The 21,266-nt window shown below is 54.3% G+C and overlaps 1 protein-coding gene across 5 annotated transcripts in view; it reads left to right on the top strand.

The window, feature by feature from the left end:
- The window catches only part of CD82 (CD82 molecule), a 52,291-nt gene that overhangs the window by 1,330 nt on the left and 29,695 nt on the right, over window positions 1-21,266 (top strand). For 3 of the 5 annotated variants that reach the window (XM_045194009.3, XM_045194008.3, XM_024558689.3), the window contains exon 2: window positions 20,678-20,747. The gene's annotated coding sequence lies outside the window, so the exon portion shown is untranslated. Of the gene's footprint in view, window positions 1-5,312; window positions 5,355-9,593; window positions 9,717-20,677; window positions 20,748-21,266 lie in introns of those variants that run through there. The other 2 variants (XM_024558690.3, XM_045194007.3) reach the window with 2 other exon arrangements.

Raw genomic sequence — 21,266 nt, 5'->3', positions numbered from 1 at the left:
TTGTGGGTGCTCTGTGCCAAGGCCATGGTTGTTGGGCAGCCTAGACCAGTGGTCAAGGGCTTGGGCTTTGGGACCAGACTGACTTGGATTTCACTCCCCCGCTAAGCTTCGGTTTTCTCATCTGTAAAATGGGGATAATGACAGTGCCATTGTCAGTAGTGAGGACTTAATAGAATAATGGGCGTACAGTACTTAGCAAGGCTCCAGGCACGTAGTGAGGCCTCACAACATGCCAGCTGCTGTGATGTGGATGGGCAGGTGGTAGGCTGGCTTCCTGCCTGGGAATAAGCCTGTTTTTGGAGGGTCAGAGATGGGGTGCATCCCCTCCTGACCCCGAGAGAGCCAGAAATTGCCATCTGTCACCAGCATCAGTTTGTCCATCTCAAGGCTGAGGTATAGATTGTCATCTAGGCCAAGGAGTGGCTGAGTGTTCCGTAATATTGCTTGAGGTTGGTGCGTATCCAGTTAAATAAACACAAAAATGTGTCTTGAGCATCCATTATATGTTGGGTGTTGTTTGAGAGGTAAACTGGCCAGACCTGGTCTCTGCCCTCATTTTGAGTTGCTGCCAGTGAGGGCTCCCCATCCCCACCAAACCCCTGCTGGAGAGGATAACTCACACTTGGGCTCCGGACCAGATGAGATTCCATGGGTCTAAACTGCTCTGGTGGCTGCAGTCCAGCTCTTCTATTGCCCACTTGGCTTGGGCTGGAGGAGAGGAGCAGTGGGGCACCTGTTATCTGTGTGATCAGGGTTGGGCACTGGAGCAGACTGAGTATACTGCATGCCGGCTCCCTGCATCTCCTGGGGAAATGAGCCCTACACTTTGGAACCAGCTGGAAAGTACAATGGGACAAAGTCTGATTGAAGGCTGCACTAAGTAGAGTAGAGAGAGGGAGAGAGAGAGAGAGACAGGGAGAGAGAGAGAGACAGGGAGAGAGAGAATGGGGTGGAGGTGGTGCTTGTAAGAACTGAGACATTGGAGAAAGCAGGGTAGGGAATGAGGGAGCTTCTTAGAGTTGGTAAGACTTGAGTGGGACTTTCTGCCTGGGTTCCCAAGTCCTGGATGGTCTTGGATCAGCTTGGGGCCACAGATTCCCCTCTTCAGCATTTGGGTGACATAAAATTGGAGTGTGGTATGGTGGGGAGCGTCAATAGGTGGTGCGGGGGGGGGGGGAAGTGTTCATTTCAAACAGGGCTTAGTAAGCATCTACTGGAAAGTCCTCCCCACCACTTTCTCCCCCACATGATGAGTGACAAACGATGACGCATCGATCCCATCCTTAGTTGCTTGCTGTCTGGGAAGGAACTAAGACAAAGATACCCTTGACTCTGATAGGAGATGAATGAAGAAAGGATTAGAGGGATCTTCAGGAAAGCTTCTCGGAATGGTGGAGTTTGGGTGGGCCTGAAGGATTGGGAGGGTTTCAGCAGCCACAGGGAAGACAGTGTTCAGTGCAGATGAAATTGTATAGGCAAGGCAAGGAGGTCAGCGTGTTCAGGGAGATTTAAAGAAGTTTCTGGGTTGATCAGCCCAGCTGAAGTGTTGGGACTGTGCAAGGTTCGAAGGGGGAATGGTAGGTTGGATCAACCCATCAAGGGCCTTGAATGCCAAGGGGAGCTATTTGGATTGTTTTGTAGAAAGTAATAGCTACTGAAGGTTTTTGAGCAGGGCAGTGACACAGAGTGGCACTTTCTTTTTTTTAGGATTGTATTTATTTATTTTTAGAGAGAAGGGAAGGGAGAAAGAGAGGGAGAGAAACATTGATGTGCAAGAGATACATCAGTGGGTTGCCTCTGGCACGCCCCCAACTGGCAACCTGGCCCACAACCCAGGCATGTGCCCTGACTGGGAATCAAACTGGCAACCTTTTGGTTCACAGGCCCGTTCTCAATCCACTGAGCCACACCAGCCAGGGCCAGAGTGGCATTTCAGATATGCCGGAGTAGGTGACCCAGTGGTCAAGGGATAATGAATAGATGGCAGTGGTGATGGGGAAGAAGGGGCCTGTGGGGCTTTGGGGATATCTGCAGCTGGGGCATAGTAAAGGTACCGTGAAGTGGGTGGGAGGGACCCAGGGTGACATGGCAGAGAAGAGAGTGCCCCAGTGTATGCCCTACATCTCTTTCTGTTCCCTACCCTAGCTAGATCATGGTGCACAGCAGGGGCTGAGGAACATGCTAGATTGGGTGGGCGGGGGATGCTGGGGAGGGTGATGAGTGCTACAGAGTGATAGGGAGGGAGCCACCCAAGGAGGCCCCATGGTTGCCCATGGCAGGAAGCATCTGGGCCAAGTGGCAGAGCTGGGCCAGTCAGCAGTGAGTTTGGCAGCAGGGTGGATGGGGAGAAATACTCGTGGCTCTCCCCTTCTAGCCCCAGCCAAGGGAGGGCCCAGGTCAGAGGTTAGCCAGTGGGGCACAAATTTCCCATGCGTGGGGGTGGATTTTGGTTCCTCAGCTCCTGTGAAGTTTCTGCCATGTGGGACAGTCCCCTCTCTCTTGAGACCTCAGAGTTTTAAGCTACTGAATGGAAGCTTCTCCTCCCTGTTTCCCCTCCACCCTTGACCCTGAGACCCAACCCCCATTTTCCCCAGAGGACCAGGCAGTCCCTCCTGGCACAGAGCTGAGCAGACCCAAGCCTTGAGCATTCCTTTGGATTTGGAGCTTCTGGGGCCAGCTGGCACCTCCTGCTCTGGGCTTGGCCTTGACCCCTTGCTCCAAACTGTTATACCCACTTCCTCCACCCCATGGGAAGCTCGGGGGGCGGGGGGTGGTTTTGATTTAATAAAGAACATCAAACCATCAGGAATTGGCTCTGGGAGAGGCAGGAGGGAGGGAAGAGTCTGGGCCCCTGTGTGGGACAAGGCGGGGCCAGGGGTGCAGGGCTGGTTTAATCTCAGTAGGAACTTCCCTGCACACCACTTCCCCTCCTCTAAGCATGGATCCAAGGAGCCAAGAGGGAAGTCCAGAGGTAAACATAAGTGGTGTGGTACCTGTTGCTTCCCTCTTCCCTGTGAGGAGGAGCCAGACACAGAGCCAGTTGGTGTCTGGGGGCTGGCTGTTTCCTGACTCACCCCTGGGGTTCCCCCATACCATGGTTTTCCTGTCGCAGCTGATTCACTCTGTGCTGACATGGTGAAGCCACTGAGTGGAGGAAAGAGGCCTGTATTCTGGTTCTTGAAGTTCCTTCCAACTCCTGTGACGACAGGCTGTGTGACCTCCTATAAGTTTCTTCTCCTCTCTGGGCTTCCTTCCCCTGCTCTGCCAATGGCCCGTCCCCTTCTTGACTCTCAGGGGGTTCTATAACCAGATCTGTTGTTTGTAAAGTAGGGTACCTGGGAGCACACATGCGTGTGCGTGTGTGTATATGTACAGATGCACACATACACAACACAGGCTCTCAACACAGAACGGAAGCAGGTGACTCCTTTCAAACATGCCGTAAGGGGTCCCACCTCTTCACCCTTGCTTATCCTCCACCGGAAGCACGTGCACCTACCTGCCACCTGTCTGCAAGTAGGGACATGGGGTAGCATGGTGGTGGAGGTGGACCTGGAGCAGGAATCTTGGCCCTGCTCCTTCCTAGCTGTGCCCCTTTCTGAGCTGCAGTTTCTGACTCTGAAAATGGAGGATAATACTGTAACTATTGTACCTCACTGGGGGGATGGGAGAAAATGTGTGTGTGAAGCTTGGCAGTTTTATCCTAGCACACAGGGAGTGCTCCCTAAGTGAGAGCCGTTGTTCTTTTCTGCCTCTGGCCTGTCTCTCAAAGCTTAGACCAGGCTGCTTCGCCTGGTACAAGGAACATTCCCTAGTAAGTACTTCAGCATGGGCTCTCTGTGCCTCTCCAACAAAGGTGTATGGGTACCCCGAGACACTAGTCATTTCCGGCTGTATGGTGCTCCCCAGCTCTTCTTGGGGGTGGCTGGGTCTCCCCGGTGTGACTCTAAGCTTCTTGAGGGGAAGTAGGTCTGAACGTCAATGGCAGACTTTCTCCAACCCCCCTCTTCTGTGCTATGTACACCGAGTACTTTCCTCTTTGCAGCTGGTTTGCGGCACACTGAGTGTCTCTGTGAACTGTCCCCAGGCTGGGACTGCCCTGTCCGTCTCTGTATCCTGACTTCTGTCTCCAGGCCAGGCACACAGCAGGCACTCAGGAAATAATAGTTGAATGAATAAGTGATTCTCCTTGGGGCAGCTCAGCAGGACCCAGCTCGGTGCCAGATCCTTGGTGACTCCTTGGCAAAGGCAAAGCCTGGAAGCTGGGTCCAGTTGCCCCTGCCTTGCCCTTCAGGCCTGCCTACCCAGCTCCTGGATCCTGTCTCCAGGGAGGTAGGAATGGTCTGCTGGCCTGGGATTGCTTCAGCCAGGGCTTCAGCTTCCCTTGTTCTCTTCCTGAGAGGGGAACAACTGAACTTCCCCCAGCTGAGGGGCCACTCTGGTCCTCAGTGAACTCTGACTCAGCCAGAAAAGACACCTTCAAGTCAGCAGTTATTTGAGGAAGGTGCTACTGCCCTGTGAGGGCACAGGCTCCAAGCTAGGGGGATGGGAAGCCCATTCTTCCAGGAAGTCCACCTGGTATTATCCCCTCCAGACCACCGATTGGGAAACACTTCCACTCTCACCCATCTTCTTTCTCTGAAGTGGGAGCTTCTGCTCCTTCTTTGGGTTCCAGTTCTGACTTTTCCTGATATGTTAAAGGGTGATCTGGGATGGAAGTTGTTGGGAATTCTAGACCTAGGCTCACAGAGCCAATGCAGGGAAGTAGACAAAGTACCGGACGCTGAGCTTTGGGAAGCCTGGCTTCAGATCCTGGCTGGGCTGTGAAGTTGCAGACTGGCCTTTTTCAGGGAGGCGGCCTTCTAGGCTGGTTTTCTTGCTCTTCAGGCAGCAAGTGTTCCAGAAGCCTGCCTGGGGACCAGTTGAGCTTGGCCCAGAAGAGTGGGAAAGGAACCACGGGTGATGTCACGGACTCTGGAACCAAACTGCCTGTAAAAACTTCTCGCTTCTGCCCTTTACCTGCTGGATGTGACCTTCCGCGAGTGTTTTAAGCTCTCTGTGCATCCATTTCAGCATCTAAAATGGAGATGATAATACACTTACCACACAGAGTTTTTGAGAATGATGTGAATTAATGTATATGAAGCATTTGTGAAGTGTGCCTGGCACAGAGTATACATGTGCGAGCTGGTTTTGCTACTCTTAATAGGAAGCAGGATTTAAGTCTTTGGGAGCAGAAAAACTTGGCACTAGCTTGAGCCTGGGGATCAACAGACCTGGGTTTTGATCCCAGCTCATCCTTTACTTGCCAGGTGACCTCTGACAAGTTACAACCCTTCTTGGGCTGCAAAACTGTAAGTACGATCCTGCGTTTGCTGCACTTGGTGTTTGTGAGCGAGGCACATGCGTTGTCACAGCGGGCATCTGCAGGGTTGTGTTCATTGAAAGGACTTCTGGGTGCTTGGCCCATTCTGCACGGAGACAGCCACTGCAGGTGGGCAGGCCTTGCAGAGCTGCCCCTCCCCAGACTGTCCTCAACAAAGCGAGAGAGTAGATGAACCCATTTAAATCTACATATAACAGTGAGATTATTTAGATCAGATGACAAACCTTTGTTGTTTTTTTTTTTACTTTCCCCTATTTCCTGATTCTTCTCTAGTAGCCCATTTTATTTTTATGCTTAAGAAAGAGCACCCATACAGTAAAGCTATCAAAAACACTTACTGTACATATTTCAACAAAAATGTATTATATGAACTTGGGATCATACTGAGCTTTTTGTTGTTGTTAATAAAGCATATTTTTTTTTCAAAAGGGGGTGGGGTGTTGGTTTGAAATGAATATCCATTTGTCAAGGCTCAAGACTGAGGGAATGTCCATGGAAGGAGTGGCTTTGGCCACCAGCCTCAGATCCTGGGAGACAAGAGCCTGATAGAGATGGAAGTGTCACCGGCTTCCATTGTGGTGGACACACCCTGAGTGCTGCCTGGTGTTTAGGAAACTTTTCAACGAGCTTTTCAACAGTCGTTGATATCAACGGAGTCGATTCCCCTCATTTCAAAGTTAGGGCAAATAATAATAATTTAGAGGGGTGCTATGAGAGTTAAAGGAGCTTAAAACATGTTGAGGTTTTAGAGACAAGCCCCCTTTTTCCTCCTGAATTTGGAAGCAAGTGGAAAGAAAACAGTTGACAAAGATGGACTGTTGAACGTTAGCATTGTACTGAGAAGGCCAGCCAGAAAACGTGGCTTTAGATCCAGGGTCTTGAAGGCTTGCTAACCGTCTTCCCTGGCACTGACAGTTACCCGTCTGGTCACAGGAGACACTGGACAGGTGCCAGCCTCACTGTAGGAGCAGGTGGTAGCAACAGAGAGGAGCCCAGATGGAATGCTCCTGCTGGCAGCTTGGCTCTGCCAGAGTTGGGCCCCCACTGAGCATGCCCAGTGTGTGTTTCCCAGACGAGCCAATCAGATAAGCCACTGTTGGTTTGGGTGTGAAGGGGGCGGAGCAAGGCCAGAGGTGTTCTCCCAGTAGAGGTCCCTCGTCAAGGAAACAAGTGGAGAGGGGAATATGTGTTCCCCCTCATAAACATAAAGCACTTTGAAAGATGGGTATGCAATAGGTGTTCAATAAGTGTTAATTTGTCCTTGCTGATAATGATGACAATGAGTCATTCTACTACGGTTGGAAAATCACTCTCCCACTCACTGTCTTAGGAGATGGAATATTAGAACGTTGTGCAATGGGATCTGATGAGACATCGTCCTGTGTAGCGGAAATAGAAACTCATTGGGTGAGGAGTCTTGCTTTGTATGAGGTTCTGTGGCAAGTGAGTGGTAAGGCCTCGGGTTACTGTTGGTCATGTAGGCACTGACCTCCCTGACCTGTGGCCTGTCTGACTTTGCAGCAGAGATGTAACTGGGGCAGGAAGGATGTGTCGTCTACTTCTTTTCCAAAAGCCTCTCAGTTCCCTTTCTCTCTGCCCCACACTCTGTCCTGGCAGGATCCAGCAGAGGTGTTTTGTTCTGTCCAGGAGAGTGTATAGCACGGAAGAGTCATGCTTCTCAAACTTTGTGCATATCAGAAATCCACCCCTCACCCCAGGGCATGAGGGGGTTGTGGAGCAAGTGGCACATAGGGGACAACCAGGGTTGTACTTATAGCTTGGGCTTCTTCCAGCTTCTTGGGAGTTGATGTTGGCCAGACCTAGGTATGGGCCAGCTCTTCCTCCCAACGTTTTGCTCGCCCTTGGGCAAGTTTTGCTACCTCTCAAAGCCTTGGTTTCCTTACCAGTGAAATGGAGAGTGATAATGGTAGCTCTCTCTTGGGCTTGCATGAGGATTAAATGGGATCATTAGTGTAGGTAAAACGCTGAGTGGTGGGCTCACCTCAGAATGCATCCTCCATACAAGCCAGAGGCCAAGACGGCTGGTGAGAAGTGGTTGCTCCTGCTACTCCTTTGGGAAAATGACGAAGAGTGAGGTCCCTGATCTGGTGTGAAGGAGATTTCCAGGGTTGTTGGGAGCCCTGAGGGTCAGGAGGGCCTTAGGCTTCTGTGGGCTTGGTCCTTGGGCAGGTTGTGGGAGCCCAGCATCCACCTGAGTGTTCTCGGCTCAGAGTTGAGGGCCAAGTTGGGTGCTTGTGACTAGATTCACAGGCTCACGGTTTTGTGAGAGGCTCTGTAGTTCATTGAGGCAAGCTACCTACCCAGTCTGATCCCATGGAAAATATCCAGCGTTTGCTTACATATCTCAAGGCTTGGACAGCTCACTATCTTTCCTCTCTGGACAGATCTAACCCTTAAAAAATATGACACAGAATTTGAGCAAACCCACCCTCGTTTCGCACCCACTCGTCCTGATCACGCTTGCTGGGACCACGCGGAACGTGGATGCTCTCTGAGAGGGCCAAGTCTCTCTTGTTGCCGGGCCGCCCCAGGCCAGTGGCTTTAATGTAGGAAACAGATGTTTCTGTCAACTTTTTTTTTAAGAACTGCATCTCCACCTGAGCCAAATGAGCACTTAAAGAATAACTTTCTAATTATTGAGGAAGTAGTTTTTGTGGAAAAATTTGCTGGGTAAAGAGCAGATGAAAGAAGGAAATAACTGTTCAGAGATAAGTAGTGTGAACACACACACACACACACGATTGAGATCAGACCATATGAACCATTTCCTGTGCTGCTGCGTTTCAGCTAACGTTGTCAGGGAGGATTTTTCCACGTTATTCAGGGTTCTTACAGCATGTTTCTCTGTCCGTAGCATTGTGCCACATGGATCTACTGTGACCCAGTTAAGTGTCCCCTGCTGTTGCACAGTTAGGCTGGTTTGAATTTTTTATTAGTATCGACATTGCTACAGTGATCACCTTATCCAGACATATGCTTTGTGCTCAGTTCTCCATGGAGTGAATTCCTAGAATCGGCTTTCAAGTCAGGTGGTTTTTAAACTCAGAGTCTGAGGGCCAGGTTCTCAGAGACAAGCCCCTTCCCTGACACCCACCAGAATGTACCCCCACATTTAGTTCCAGCCCCCCTGGGGAGAGGGACAGACAGTGCCCCTCTGCTAGTTAGCAGACCCACAGAAGCAAGGGGGCAGGCTCTCGGTGTGTGTGTGTGAGAGAAAGAGACAGAAAGAGGAAGACAGATAGGGGAGAGCTTTCTCTTTTCAACTGGGGTCTGACTTTTGACCCTCCCTTCCAGGAGCCAGTGGTGTCATTAACTAATTATGGGATCGCTTTACTGTTTAATGACCTCTCTCCATAGTGACTCCTTCTTCCCCAGCTGCTTTCTGGGAGCCAGGGAATGGGGAGGTGAGTCCGTGGGAGGAGGTTTCTCTGGAGTAGGAGGCGGGTGATGGGGTGGTGCAGTGCTTCTCAAACTTTGATATATGTCAGTCTCCGGGAGGGTTTGTTGAAGCTACAAGCCCCAGAGTTCTGATTGTGCTGGCCTGGGCGGGCACAGCCCAAGAACGTGCATCGCTAACGTGCTCTCAGGAGACGCTGCTGCGGCTGGTCCAGGGACCACACTCTGAGAACCAATAGAGCTGTGGAACGGGGCCGGGTGAAGGCTGTGTGGTGAATTTCAGCTCCTGGTGCTGCTGACAGTTGGGCCCTTGCCCTGCTTGGTAAAGCCTCATGTGTGTGCTATGTATATATTGATGTGCAGAGGCTAAGATGATTATCTCCATCCTGATTTTACAGAAAGGAAAACTGAGGCTCTGGCAGGTGACCTGATATGTCCAAGGGTATGCCCCACAAGCCAGCAGGAACACTGATACCGGAACCCTGGCCTTGTCTCCTCTCCCTGCCTTCCCCTCACTCACTCTGGGCTTCCCCCATGCAGGTCCAGTGGGGGAGCAGAGGTACCTTGCTTGAATACTATGCTGCCCCAGAGGGCCCCAAGTGAGGGGGCTTGGAAGGCAGGAACCCCCACACCATCTCTGAGCCAGAGTCTTGCTCTACTTTTTACCTCCCCCTCCCCTCCCCGCTCCCACTAGTCATTCAGTAACACGATCTTCCAAGATCTAGCGTCCTCCAGCCAGTTTCTGTTCTCAGTTATTGTTCTGGGCAGGTTTTCCGGGAAAAAGGAAGCTTTCTCCTGCTGAGCCTGGGAGCTGCCTGGCAGGCCCAGCCGAGGGTGAGGAAAGAACCCTCATCTGTTGACCGTCTGAGGTGTGCCGGACCCTGCCCTGGGCACTTTGCAGCCATGATGTCAGGTCAGCCTCCCACCAGACCCCCGAGTAGAGGTTATTTTGAGCCCCCATTTACTGATGAGGAAACTAGAGGTCCTGGGACTGAAACAACTTGCCCAAGGTCACTAAAAGGGGCAGGGCTGGGCTTTCCATCCCAGAGTCCAAGGCTGGGTCCTCTGGTCCAGAGCGTAGTGAGTCTCGGCCTGAAGGAGCTGGGATGTAGGGGAGGGAGCCCGTGCTCCACCCACCACCCATGCACAGAGGGTCAGCCCCACAGGCAGGGCTTGTCTGGAATTGTGGATTCTTGCGGTAGGAGGGTCCTGGCGTAGCCATCAGGAGACCCAGTTCAAATCAAGCTCTGCTGCCACCTGGCTTTGTGACCTCGGGCAAGTCACTCCCGTGCTTGAGGCATCCAAGTCCTCATTTCTCCTAATGATACCTTGTGCTTTACAGCTTTTAGCAGTGGGCACTTTCTCACACACTTAGTCCTGCAAGCCTCCCAGCACCTTGTGAAATAGGCGGGGAGGGAATGATCATTAAGCCCATTTTACAGATGATGACAGAGGCTGTGAGTGAGTGAGATGCCCAGGGTCCTACAGCTAAGGAGGTACTGGAGCCAGGACTTAAATGCATGTTGTCTTTGCTCCCCATCCTGAGCTTGGTTCCGCACCCCACCCTGCCTCCTAAGTAAGGAGGGAGAATTCTGGGTTCCTCTCTATCCTCAGCCTGAGATTAGGGATCCCAAGGCTTTTAGTTGGGTTGGGGTTGTGGGTCTTGGGTGCAAGGAGCCCAGATCTCCAGGAAAGCGTGGCCTGAGATCCTTGCTCTGGGCCAGGAACATGGGGAGGCAAGATAGGGTGGTCCAGGCTGTCCCTGTTTCCAGCTCCTGCCCAGGCCTGGGCGTTTGGGACCCCTGGAGGTTGGGGGAAGAGGAATCCAGCCCTGCTCCCCCCTATCCCCACCTCAGCCCCTGGTTTCCCCTGGGAACTGTACCTGCTCTCCAAATGCACAGTACAGAATTTTCCAGGCTCTCAGACCTCGGTGCCCCAGCCCTGTGGTTCTGCCTGCATGCCCTCACCTCCTTCCTGTGTGCTGACCTGCCTGCGTCTTCCTCATTCTTCCAGGCCCAGCTCCAGCCACTTCTTCCCTCGGGACAGCCTTGGTGCTCTGGCCAAGTCAACTCAGCTGTCTTGAGTGTGTGCAGTGGGTGACCTAACTGGGTTAGTTAACTCCATAGTAAGGCCATGAGAGCAGGGGCTGGGGCTGCTGCTGCGGGTTCAAAACCCCTGAGGCGTCTCCCAGGCTGGCAGGGCTCAGGGTCCTGGGTCTGTCCTGTCTGGGGGCAGCTGACGACTTCAGATCTGACCCTGAGCAAGACACTTATATTCTTTGACTCCTGGCTTCCTTCTCCTGAAAATAAAAAAGCTATATTCCGCACTGACCTCTTGGGAGGCTTGCATGAGATAAAGCATGCAAAACACCTACCGCGGACATCTGGTGGATTCCAGACGCTCAGGAAATGCCGATCCCTCCCCTTCCCCGCAATCAGCTTGGGCTTCATTCCACCTCCACCCACCCAACCCCCTTGAGTGGCATGTCTGGTTGGCCCTTGGTCTAAGCCTGAACTCTATCTGCTCTAGCTAGGGGTGTTCAAGGCTGATAATGGGGGAAAGATTGGGCAGAATCATCTCCAAGCAGGCTCAGGCCAGTTTCAAGAGCTATGACCTTGGGCACAGTGCCTCCCTGAGCCTCAGTTTCCAGGTCTGTGGAAGAGGATCATATATCTCCTGCGTTCTTGGGGTCACACAGGACTTGCTAGTAGACCTGGATGAGGACAGGTGGGAAACCAGGTGACCTGAAGCTCTGAGCGCCGCCCTCCCGCCTCCCTCCCCCCGACCAGGAACCTGGAGTCCGGTCAGCAGTGGTTCATTGACACATTTATTTTCCTGTTGCAGAGCAGAGACTCCTTTCCCCCTGGTTACCCAGAGGCTCACCAGGTTGTTGTGCTCTTGGGCCTCGGCCTGTGGTGCTGGGTCCTCCCCAAGGGGAAGCCGCCCCTCTCTGAGGTTTCTCCTGTGCAGAGACGGCCCTGCCTGGCTCTTTGAGACCAAGGTCTGTCCCTGCAAGGACCCTGTGCTGAGAGCTCTTGAAATCCCATGCCTGGCCCCAAGAACCTCATGCCAGACCACTTCCTATAGCACCAAACACATTTCCTTTCCCTCTCTGTTTTCTCTCTGTCTCTACAGCCCCTCCTGCCAACTCTCTGCGGCCCAGAACCTCTCACAGCGATAATAATCACCCTGCTTCCCTTCGTTGCGCTAGAGGGCTTGTGCTCTTTGCTTGTGTTCCTCAAACCTCACACCTGCCAGTGCCCTAGGAGCCGACTGTTGTTCTCCCAGAGAAGGAGGGGCCTGGGGCTGAAACTCCTTGCCCAAGGTCACAGCTGAAGGAGGCAGAGCTGGGCTTTCCATCCCAAACTCCAAGGCTGAGTGCCCTGGTCCAGAGTGGCAGTGGGGGTCTTGGACCAATGGAGCTGGGACGTCATGGAGGCATCCAAGGCCCACAGCTGGGATTCCCGACCTCTACACTGTCCCACGTTCCCCAGCTCTCAGTGGGCGCTCACATTCTTTGCTAAGTGTTGTCTTCCAGGGGCATGGCCCTCAAATTCGGAGTGGGAAGTGGGTTGAGAGAGGGGGGAGGCGGGCAGAAACCTAGGTCTCCAGGGTGGGGCGGTCCTAGACGTTCACTCTGCTTTAGGGGCTGCGTAGGGACCATCCGCATTGCACGGGTAGGATAGCTGAAGCTTAGGGAAGGGGCTGATGACAGGGTAGAGCCTGCTGGTCATGGTCGCTTTCTTCTTTCCTCCCCAGGGCCCTGAGGCTCCAGTTGAGGGAGGGGGGGCAGGATTTCATGCAGCAGCTTGGGACCTCATGCCTGTGTTGGCCTGGCCCTGCTGGCTGAGGTCAAGCCCCTCTCCCTGCTCCAGCTCCCGCAGGACCTGCGAGTGCTAAAGACCCAGGCTCCTCAGGAATCTCAGTGAGGGGGGCCGTGGGGAGCTCCAGCCAGGCACCGCCCAGTGCTCACAGAATCTGGGGGAGGCCAAGGCTGGGAAGAATGGGCTGGGCCATTGTGGGTGGCTGGTGGGGGGAGGGTGGTGTGGGTAACAGTCAGAGGGTCCTGGTCCCTCCAGGAGACCACTTCTCTTGGCTACAGAAGAGGGTGAGGGTGGGCATTTGGGGTGGTCTATCTAGGCCGGCTCCCAGGGTAGGCTTTGGCCTGGGTCAGCAGGGCTGCATTGCTGAGCAGGTTTTGCCTCAGGCTTCCCTGGGGATGTTCCATGGAGACCAGAGAGAGCCTGCGGTTGGCAGGCCGCGGCCCTGGGTGTGCAGCAGGCTCCCTTCTCCTGGGGTCTGTCTCTCTGTCCCTCTCCCCATCCCACCATCCCCCATCTCCCTTTCCCTATCTCTTTGTCTCTGCCTCTGTTACTTGCTCCTCCCCATCCTCCCCGCTCTCTCTTTTTACTCCCCATCGGTTTCCCTTTGAAGCTAGAGCATCTCTGGAGGGTCTGGCAGGCACTGAGGCCCGAGGCCACCCGGCTGAGTCCAGGCTGAGGTGGGTGGATGGAGCTGCCCAGGCCCAGGTCCTCAGCAATCGCAGAGGGCCTGAGAGGCCCAGGTTCCCTCTCCCTGGGCAGGGAGCCCTCACAGGCTGTGCTGGGCTGTTATGCCTTTCCTGCCCAACCACCAGGTGTCTGGTGAAATGGCCATCGCCCTGCCTGGGCCTTGGGGTTCGGGCTCTACGCACCGTGTGGACAGTGCAGCCCTTCAGCCCGTCCTCAGAGGGCCTGGAGCCCTGCAGTTGACTGGACGTGGGGTCCTCTGGGCCACTCCTCGATGGAGCCAGGTGCCCACCATGGGGAGGGCTGGCTGGGCCGGAGCGAGGTCTGTGTGCTGGGTGAGGTTGCCCTGGACACTCTGGATGTTCAGAGGCTCTCAGGGTGTGAGAAGGAGACTTAACAGATGGTCTCAGAAACAGGGAGAGACAGGGCAGAGGGACAGGCTCAGAGGAAGCCACTGACAGAGACAGAGACAGGTGAGAGGGAAGAACTAAAGGACAGAAGGGTGTGCCCCCAGAGAGCCCTGCCCTGCCCTGCCCTGCCCTCTTCTTACATGGGTCTCAACCAGGAAGACTACCCTCCACCCACCTTCGAGCTCTCGGAGTTAGAGTCGCCCCGTCTTTCCTGTGTTTTTACCCAAGGACCCACAGGAGAAAGAGTTCCCATACCTGTATGTGCAGGCCTTGCCGTGTCTTTGCTGCATCTCGTTCACACTCTCCCTTTCCCTCCCTCCCGCTCCCTCCATCAAGTGCCTCTAAAACCAAAGCGGCTCTCAGGCCAGGGAGCTGCTGAGAACTAGTCTAGGGAAGTAGGAAGTATTAGCCCATTTTACAGATGAAGGGACTGAGGCTCTGAAAAGTTATGTGACAGGAGGAGATAGAGCCAGGGTTTGAACCCACATCCATCTGATGCTTACCCTCACTACTCCTGCCGAGGTGATTAGGGCTGTCGGATAGCACTCTGTGAGGGTCTGTGCAGGAGAATATTCTGGGAAGACTGTTTGGAAGAGGTGGCATCTCAGCAGCCCTCTCCCCTCCGAGCCCAGTGCCTGGGGAAGGTATGTGGTAATGAGTTGCCTACCTGCTGCCATATGGGGTCCCTAATTAGCATTCCTCTCCTTCTTCATAATCACCCTGCTGAGGGTCCACCCTCGCACCCAGCCTCAGTCTCTTAGGAACCCCAGCTGTGGCCCGGATGTTACCACTTTGTGGCCAGTTGGCCAGTCTCTTGGATGGATGGGTGTGCAAGCCGTCCCCTGAGGCCTAGTGCAGCCAGAGGACGTCTTCAGTTGATTGGTAAGCCTGGCCCGTGAAACCCAGTTAACGTATACTGGGCCTTGGTCAGGTTATCTTAGTTACCTATCATTTATAACTGTTTCTGCAGGCAGCATAGCATGACAGTAAAGCACGTGGCCTCTGGGATAGACTGTTGGGGCTCATCCTGCAGCTCCATTGGCTGTGACCTTGGGCGTTGGGCCTTGTGTCTCAGTGTCTTCCATTGTAAAAAGGGGAAAAGCAGTGTTTATCTCATAGGGGCATCACAAGGATACACTGAGCCATGCAAAGCACTCAGCACAACCTCTGGCAAATAGTAACTGCAAAAATGTTGTTATTAAATACTTTTGCTGTTAAATACTGGACACTCTGTTCTCGAGAGCCCATCTTGTCCCTTAAAGGGAGAGCTGGAGGCTGGGTGGAACCGCCGTGCTGCTTTGTGGTGGTGTTGGGGTACACTTGCTCGTTTTCACGTCTGTGCTCCTCCAGACTGGGCGCTTCCTGGGGGCAGAGATGGGTCTCATTCATCCACTTCCCACGTCCTGCTCGGGGCCCACCAGGAGTGGGGATTCAACGAACTGCAATGGCAGTGGCTCGGGATGGAAATGCTGGGCAGAGGATGGCCACTTGGGAGCCCCTTGGGAAGGCAGCCCCTCGGGCCTTCTGTGGTAGGAAATAGTATTGCAAAGTAGGGGGGACCTTAGGCTTCAGTATCAGAGGGTCTGGAGCACAAAGCTCAGCGGGGCCACTGTTCTCTGTGTGACCAGGACAAGTGCCACCGTCTCCCTGGGCCCCAGAGGTCCTGCCTCTGGGGTGGGGATAATGAAGCCATGCCCTCCACCTGGAAGGGGGGGTGTGGGTTAAATGAGAAAAAAATGAGGAGACGCGCTCCCATGGGGGGGCTTTCCTATGTGTTCATTGTATTCTTCAGTCCTCCCTCTCTGCTCAACTGGCATTTCAAGTTCTTGGCTGATGGTAACCTTTCTGGGGCAGTTCATAGGAACCCGAGGCCCTCAAGGGACAGCCTTTATGCATATGCTCCTCCTGACGTGTGAGGAGGGGACTCTCTCTCGCCTGACCTCCTCCCAGAGTCTTCTGTCTTTGTCACGCTCACATTCTGGCGGTTGACAAGCTGATTCTGCCATCTCCCTGGACAAGCCTTGATATCGCCCTTTTACAGATGATGCTCAGAGTGGGTGGGCAACTTGTCAAAGGTCACACAGCTCAACAGAATGGTATTGGAATTATGTCTCTCTCAATTCCAGGTCCACACTACGACCTGGTTCGTTGTCCCGCCTCCCTCCATGGGGCTGTGGAGGGGTCCTTGGAAGGCGGATGGCTCTTGGGAGGCCACCTGGGAATCTGGGTCCTCTTATTAGGGCCCCGGGAATCTGGGACTCCTGAACAGCCTCTTGTCTTCCTAAATTTCCCTCCGAATTAGGGCCTCCCAGCAGATATGCCCAAATGGGTTACAAGTGTGTTGAGATATCTCCTTAGCCCTTGGGGACAGAGCCCTGGGCCACTCAGCTGAGACCAGGCGCAATCCTGTTTGTCTGCCCGTGTGCTGAACAAATACGGACCCTTCTCTATGTGCGTCATGGTGTGAATCAGGTCGGGAAGCACTGAAGACTCTAACTAGTCCCCGCTCGACCCAACTGTGTGCACTGAATACACACTGTCCCCAGAAGGGTGGGGACTCACGGTCCTCTCTCTCGGCCACCGTCTCTTCATCTGAGAAATGGGCACTGCAGTAGGCGATGTCAAAGGCCTTCCTGGCACTGTGAATCTGAGTGTGTGAGCCTTAGAACTCAGTGTTGGGAGGGAGCAGGGTCTGCATGGGACCCAAACAGGCCAAACACAGTCACGAAAGGGAGCCATGGAGAAGGAGAAGTCAGAGGCTATGGCTTTGCCTCAGCTTGAGTCTTTGGCTGCATGGGGGCCAGGTGGGGAGGCTGGAAGGCTGCAGGTGTCTGCTGTTCCTCACGCTGCATCCTCCATCAGCGTGGCCCCCATCTTGACACTGAAGGCTCTCCAGGCTCGTTGCCACATCTATCGGACTCATCAGCCACAGTGAAGGAACACCCTGGCCAGGTTTGGTGGGGCTGACCTTTTCCTTCCTGACAGGAAGCCAAGAGTCATGCCTCAGGGCTGGGGGAGGAGAGAGGTCAGGCTGGCAAACAGAGGTGGGAAGGGTGGGGTAGGCAGGCTTCACCATCTACCTCATTCCCTTAGGCAGCAAGCAGGTGAGGAGGAAGAAATGCTGGTCTCAGATCAGACCTCAGTTTTAGTCAAGGCTCAGCCACTTCCTTGTGTGACCTTAGGCAAGCCACTGGGCCTCTGAGTCTGTTTTTTCCTTTGTTAAATGGGGATAGTATCTCAAGGGTGGGGTTTTAGAGAAATTAAGTGAGGGGCAGTGTGCACGGCATGATACAAACTATAAAGTGCTGTCCCTCCTCCGCCACAGTCTGGCCAGGGGTGGCCACTGCCTGTGTTCCCCTGGCCTCCTTCCCCCAAATGCCAGGGGTCAGTTCCAGCTCCAGAGGGTTAAGCCTTCTGCAGAATGGGGGCCTGTTACCCCAGCTGGTGGAATCAATCATGAGGCAGGAGCTATTCCTCATCAGCTTTGGGTTCTGCATCTGTGAGGGGGCCTTGGGGCTCTGAAACCCCATGATTCCTGGGAGGGTCTGACCTGGATGAGTTTCCTCCAAGCCATGATGGCATGGGTGGTGGCATTTGCTCCCTTGAATTGAGCAGCTGACAGTGCCCCTGAATACGCACCTTACCTAGGTCTTCCAGTAACCCTGGGAGACAGGGCCTGCTGAGGTTTCTGTGTTGAGAGGAGGTATTTGGCTCAGAGATGCTCAGTGGTACCTCCCTTGCTCGAGGCCACAACACAGCTGCTAGGAAGCAGGGCTGGGATTCAAACCCAGATCTTGCAGGAACCTTGAGATCCCAGTCATACCTCTGGCCTTGTGATTTTCCTGTCACCCAGAGTAACAGCTTTTCACTTTTGTTTTTCTTTTTTGTTTTAACAACAACAATAGAAAGGTAAGGCCAGGAACTGGAAAATAAGACAGAGAAAGAGTTCAAAAAGCCAGTCCCTGGACTCAACTGTGCTTGCAGGAAACACATCACCTGTCACACGTGGAAACAAACACAGCCACCTGTGACCAGCCTCTTCTCATAGGCGATCAGGACAAAGTCCAGAGGACTGGAGAGCTGGGTCACCAAGAACCAGCTTGCAGGTGGAGTGCCCGAGGACTGGTGGCTTCCAGAGCACGGTGGCCAGGCCAGGCTCTCACTCCACTTTGTACCCAGGCAAACAGACTGAACTCCCATGGGGTCAGCTGTCCCACTCACCAGACTGGCTGGGCCTCCGGGCCTCAGGTAGGCCCCTCGGCACAGCCCAGAGGCTGGGAGACAGAGGCCCCTCCCTTGTGGACAGGACACGGACCCTCCTTCCTTAGGCGGCTCAGCCCCGCCCTATTTAACTTAACCCTGGTCCCTTGCCTCGGATCAGTGGTGGCTGCCCTCTGGCAGCGAGCCCTCCAGCCTGGGCACGTATCTGCAGGCTGGATCAAGCCCCTCAGCGGGCTCTGGACTGTCAGTCAGGAAGCTAACAACTTCTGGATAGTAATCATCGTCATCGTAATTGGTAGCATTTATTTGACATTTGCCTGGTGCCATGTACTTTACAGATACTAACTCATGTAAGGCCCACCATTACCCATTATTAAGTCCTTTTTATAGGTGGGAAAGCTGAGGCACAGCGGCGAAGTGATTGCCCAAGGCCACACAGCTGGTAAGATGCGGCAGATTTGGCATTTCAGGCCCGGAGAGTAGGAGTGGGCTAGGGTGCCAGCTCAGACTAAGCCCTACTGGGTGCTAGCCTGATTGCAGGCCACCTTCACACACGCGTGGGGTGGGCGGGTCTAGTATCCCCATTCACTGATAAGGGGGTAGCTGTGCAGCGTTGCCCGAGCTGTTGTGGCTGATACGTGGCAGATCCAGGGGAGGAAACCAAGGGTCACCAAGTGACTCTGAGTTCAGTTCTAATACCTCCCTGTGCTGAAGGCCTGTTGACCTGGGACAGGGCAGTAGGTGGAGAGAGAAGAGCTCTGGACCTTGAATCTCCAAGTCTTCCACTTTGTGCTCAGCCCTGACTTTACTGTGTGACCTGCAGGCTCCTGCTCTCTCGGCCCCTCTGAAAAATGCACTGACCTCCAAGGGCTTCCCCTTCAGAGCAGATACTGCTCTGGGGTCATGACTCGGGGGTGTGCCTCCAGGAAGTCAAGTATAGAGCAGAGGTGCCAGAGCATCATGGAAACTCTCCCTGGCCAGGCCCTGCTGTACCAGGTACCTCAGGCCTGCCTGCACTCCACTCCCAGTGGAGGGATGGGGCCCCCTTAGAGTCCCCAGGAGAGCTTTAAAAAATTCTGATGTCCCTGGCCTGCAAACTGAAAGGCCGCCAGTTCAATTCCCAGTCAGGGCATATGCCTGGGTTGCAGGTCAGGTTCCTAGTTGGGGTCAGGTGAGAGGCAACTGATCAGTGTTTCTCTCTCACAGCAATGTCTCTCTCCCTCTCTTTCTCCCTCCCTTCCCCTCTCTCTAAAAATAAGTAAATAAAATCTTTTTTAAAAAGTCCTGGAACTCGGACTGTACCCTGAGCCAATTAAATCAGCATCCCTAGGAGGAGGGCCCAGGCACCAGCAGGTTTTAGAGCTCCCAGGGAAATTCCAGAGTGCAGCCAGGATCAGGGGCCACTACTCCAAACAAATGGGAGATGGGGACATAAGAACCCCCGGCTTTCCAGGCGTAGTGACCCCCTGACCAGGAGACAGCCTGTGCCTGCCGCTGCGTGCATCTTTCTTGGGAGACAGTTCACAGCTTCCATTGGCTTTTCTGACCCAAAGGAGATTAAAATCCAGCCTTGGGGGAAGCAACCTCTTCCCCAGTGGCACGATAAAAGTCGGTTTGTTCTCTCTAAGAAGCCTCTCCTCGCCTCTCCGGACTGCCCCCATTTTCCTTTCCTGCTTCCTGCAAACACGTATGAGTACTTGCTAAGGACGAGGCGCTGCTCTAGGCTCTGGGATGTGGGGCTAATGAGACGGACACCGCCCCTCCCCCGAATGAGCCTGCTGTAGCAGGGGCTGCAGACGCAGCAGTAAACCAGCTAGACACATGCAGTGGGCAGGGCGTGCGACAGGCCCAGGTGTCACAGCCGCTACTCCTTTGAGTCGGGGGTGAGTCCCCCCAAGATTCTGATCACTCGGTGGGTCAGGAATTGGGGGGCGCTGGGCATTGGCATATTTTGATTCTGATGTGCAGCTGGAGGAGAGGCCTGCCGAGTAGATCAGGTTTTCAGGGAAAAGCCTCTGGAGGAGGGAGCTCAGAGCGGGGAGCCAGCCTGGGGCCTTGGGGGAGGAGTGATCCTGAGGGAAGCAGTGCAGGTCAGAGGCCTGGTGGGCAAGGGCCTGCTCTACTGGAACTACAGGAAAGAGTGGCCTTTGTGTCCTGAGGAATGAATGTGTGCATGGGAGCGGGGAGGGGCAGGGCCCCGAGGGCCACGTAAGAGCATGAATCTTGTAGCAGACATCTCGGCTGTATCACCGTTGCAGGGTTGCAGGGTTGGGGAGTGGCAAGATCCAGTTTGCATTTTTCAAAGCCCATCCCGAGGTGTGGATAACAGTGAGGGCAGGAGGGGGACCTGTGACCAGCTGGTGACCTGTACTGGTGCAGGTGGGAGGTGAGGCCAGGGGCCGAAGGGGTGCTAGATTAGGCTGTGGGTGGGACAAGGGCGCTGAGGCACAGAGAGACCTGACTGGGGCTTGTACAAGATCAGGCGGAGCTGCTGGTGGGCTGCGGGCAGTCCCCTCCCCACCTCGGAACACTGCAGCTCTTGGAACCCTGGAGCCCTGGCCCTAAGGGAGCTCAAGAGCATTTCCTAAGATGTGCTCTGCGTGGTGTGAAGGGCTGTGAGGTGAAGGATGGTTTTAAGTCAGGTGCAGAGTCCTTAGTAGCCCAATGTATGGTGACTCTCGGGGAAACTGCTGCTTCACAAACTTGGTGACAGCAAAAGTTTTTGTTCTTTGCAGAGCACCTCCTAGGACTCGTATTCTGAGGGACCGCTCCAGAAAAGGCTGCTCCGGTGCTGTCATTTGACAGGTGAGGAGGCGGGGTTGGGGTGGGAGAGTAGGGGCAGTCACCTAGCTCCGTTTCCTCCTGAGTGACCTGTCAGAGTGGGCTCATGGCCTGCACCTCGGCCTCGGGGCCTTAGGTACACTGAATGCTGCAGGCACCACTCCCCAGGGCTGTATGGGGACATCCGGGTTCCAGGGTTGGGCTGGAAGGCTCCTCCCCCTTCCTCAGCTGAGGGACAAACCCAACCTCCTAGTCCACAGGTGCAAACCCACAGGAGGGTGCACAGGAGGGATTCTCTTGAAGACATCCCTTCCCTGTGCCCAGGGACTCTGGGGAAGGCAAGGGAGCCCTGGCATTGGGTCCTGTCCATCAGAGTTGGCTCTGGGTGCTGACCCTACACAACCCCCACCCCACCCCTTAGGTGAGGGCACGAGAGGCCTGAAAATAGAGTCTCAGCTGACCAAGGGGCAATGGACCTCAGACCCCCTTCAGGTGGCCGAGTTTGGAAAGTCCTAGTATTCTGTGGGGAAGTTCCCGCCCCTC

The sequence above is a fragment of the Desmodus rotundus genome, chromosome 5, assembly GCF_022682495.2.
Source record: "Desmodus rotundus isolate HL8 chromosome 5, HLdesRot8A.1, whole genome shotgun sequence".
NCBI lineage: Eukaryota > Metazoa > Chordata > Mammalia > Chiroptera > Phyllostomidae > Desmodus > Desmodus rotundus.
This window is presented reverse-complemented; position numbering and strand designations above follow the sequence as displayed.